The sequence below is a fragment of the Vigna radiata genome, unplaced genomic scaffold (assembly GCF_000741045.1).
Source record: "Vigna radiata var. radiata cultivar VC1973A unplaced genomic scaffold, Vradiata_ver6 scaffold_352, whole genome shotgun sequence".
Classification (NCBI taxonomy): Eukaryota; Viridiplantae; Streptophyta; class Magnoliopsida; order Fabales; family Fabaceae; genus Vigna; species Vigna radiata.
In genome coordinates, this window is record NW_014542185.1 from 224415 (window position 1) to 227404 (window position 2990).

The following is a 2990-nucleotide window of genomic DNA, read 5'->3' on the forward strand; positions in this document are numbered from 1 at the left end:
TAAATACATTATGTTAAATTCCTTGCACACCAACTGTTTGATAAAAATACCAAAAAGAGTTTCTTGTGTTTTTGTGCACTTTGATGTCTAATTGAGTTATGAAAGGAAGAATTGTCATGTATTGCACAAGTCTCTTGGGAAAACGATACCTGGTCTTATCAGTTTTATTACTTGAACGATTTGGTACACTTGCCAATGAGTTAACAAGTTTTTGGCGCCGTTGCCGGGGACTTGTGTTCCAACACAAGGCAATTTGGGCATTTATGGCTCTTTTAGACTTTGTTGTTTGTTGTGTCTTTGAATGTTGTTTTGTCTGCAGTTGGCTTTAGTTTCTAAGACTTTTCATTGATTTAGTTTGTACTTAATGCTTGTCTTGGGGTATGCCTTAGAGCTTGATGCAGTTATTGAAATGCTTAGGGATAAGGTTTCAGTAGCGGAACTAACTAAATCAAACCAGATGTGCAAATCACCAGGGATGGGGTTGTGTGTTTGGATTCACTGTTTTGGAACTTAAGGCAAGTTTTGATGGGCTTCTTACGCCAAGGGATTGGGTGAGGGTTTGTCATACTTAAGAAGGCACAATAAGAGGGATCTGAGTGTTCTAACATTAGAAAACAGGGAAAGTGGAATTATTTGCCAATTGTATGTCTGTTTTGTTTGTGTTTCTTTTATGCAGTTTGCCTTCAAATGTTTATACTTTCCACTGGTTTGGTTTGTGCTTAAAGCTTGTTTCGGGGTACGCCTTAGAGCATGATCTAGTTGTTGGGATGCCNAGGGATGGGGTTTCAGCAGCCGAACTAGCTAAATCAACCCAGATATTACCAGTCACCCGAGTGACAGACGACGTGATTGTGTATTTGGACCCCACTGTTCTGGTTCTTAATGCAAGTTTTGATACATGCTTATGCCAAGGGATTGAGTGAGGTGTGTCAAGCTTAGATAGGCGCAAGAAGAGGGATCTGAGTGTTTTTACATTAGAGAACAGGGAAAGTAGTATTCATCACCCTAGGAGAGTACTAAGTGATCTTGCAACAAGAGGGATCTGAGTGAGGTTATTTAGGAAATNCATTTCAATCATTCTGCATTTTAGAATTGTTGTTTGGTTGGTGTGCTCATGTTATGCAAGCTTTGTTTCTTTGTTTCCTTGTTTCTTTGTTGTGTTTGTCATTTTTCTATTTCACTTCTTTATTTGTTACTTTTGTTTTTATCTTTATGTTTTTTCAATTTTCAATTATCAAAACTTGGTTTATATAAAAATTGGACTAACGTGTTTGGTCGAGTTTCTTGGTGTTCTTGCAAGCAAAAGGTATGAACGTTGATGAAGATGAATATACAAGGAGCTGAGGAATTTGAGCAATAAGTTGGGCCACCAAAAAGAGAGATAACATCTTCATTAGGACTTTAAAACATGGCTTGGGGGCCAAGCCCCTACTGATGGGGGAGGTGGAGCAGTTGCGGAGTATAAGCTACTGTGAGGAGGAAGATGTTTCAGATAATAAGTGAAGCTAGTGTTCTACACTGCTGGAGCTTCAAAGAGTCCATTTTAATTGGTTTTTCAGTTTTAATTTCAAGTTTTTTTATTTGCTTTCAGTTTTTAGTTTTTGGATTTCTTTTTGACTTGCCTAGTGGATAGTTCTTCTGCAATTGGTCTGGTGATTTGAGTGAATCATATGCTATGCTTGAATTGAATACAAATCTCTTGTGTTTGCTCATTATACAATTGAATTGTTTTGAATATCTGATTGAGATGATGTGGTTGAGGTTGTTGAACAAATATTGTGGTTGCTTGTAACTGTTTAGATAGATGTTTGGTTTTAATTGCGATCAATATTCTTGGCATGATGTTTATCAAACAATGGAACCCTGAGTAAACCTGTGAGATGTTGTGCCCCAGAGTTTATTGTTGAGTGCTATCACTTTGAAATCATAGTTGATTTTGCCTGAGCTTCTCTATTTGAACTATTTGCTTGCTTGTTACAAATGATCAAGGTCATCTTGTTCTTCAACTTCTTCTACATTTTTGAGCCTAAAAGCCAATGCAAAACCTTTGAACCCTGAAGAAAAACTTTCTCATCCCTGGAACCTTAAGCTTATTGAAAAATCCTTAACCTCCTTACCTTGAGTTGAGATGAACATATATGTTAGGATGAGGGGAATGGTTTAAGTTTGGGGGAGTTTATGAAATAAGGGAGCATTGAAAAAAAATAATAACATCAGTCAAAAAGAAAGAAAAAGAAGAAAGAAGAAGAAGAGAAAGAAAAATGCATTCAATGAACAAGAGTTGGGAAAAAAGTTGAGAAGTGGTTTATCCAATTGTGAAGCAAAAAGAGAGACTAATGCTATATCATGAAGTAAATTGTTTTCTCTCTTAGCTCAAGGTGTTTTGTTGTCCAGAAAAACCAATTTTTCTTCTTAGCCCAGCCACAATACAAGCCTAAAAAAGTCCTTGTGATGATAACTTGCTTGTGAATGTGTTTGATATTGTTGAAACGAATGGCAAAGTTGATTTGTGTAACATTGCGATAGTAGAGAGTTAAACACATATCCTTATCCACCATTGTGCTAGAGTGAAACACTTTCTTCGGTGAGGATTGGGTCCATGCATTCAATGAAAACATCTTGCCACGTTTGTTGATCTAGCATTTGCATCTATGTTGTGATCTTGAATTATGAGCACCATGATTGAAGTTTAGCTTGCTAAAACCATATTGTCTCGTGAATGTAATTTCTAAGCTGAGCAAGCATGATTGATTTTGTTTATTTGATTTAAATGTACTTGAGTTGCTAGACTGGTGTGAGTGAATTGTTTGCTAGGTGAAGTACTTTTGCTCGAGGACAAGCAAAGTTGTAAGTTTGGGGGAGTTTGATAATGCTAATTCTTACCATTATTTAAGCATCATTTTAGTGGCAAAATCAACTCCTTCATAACTTTTACTTTGTTTTATCCTCACGTTTAGTGTGTTTTCTAGTTTTCTTGTGTTTATTTAGTA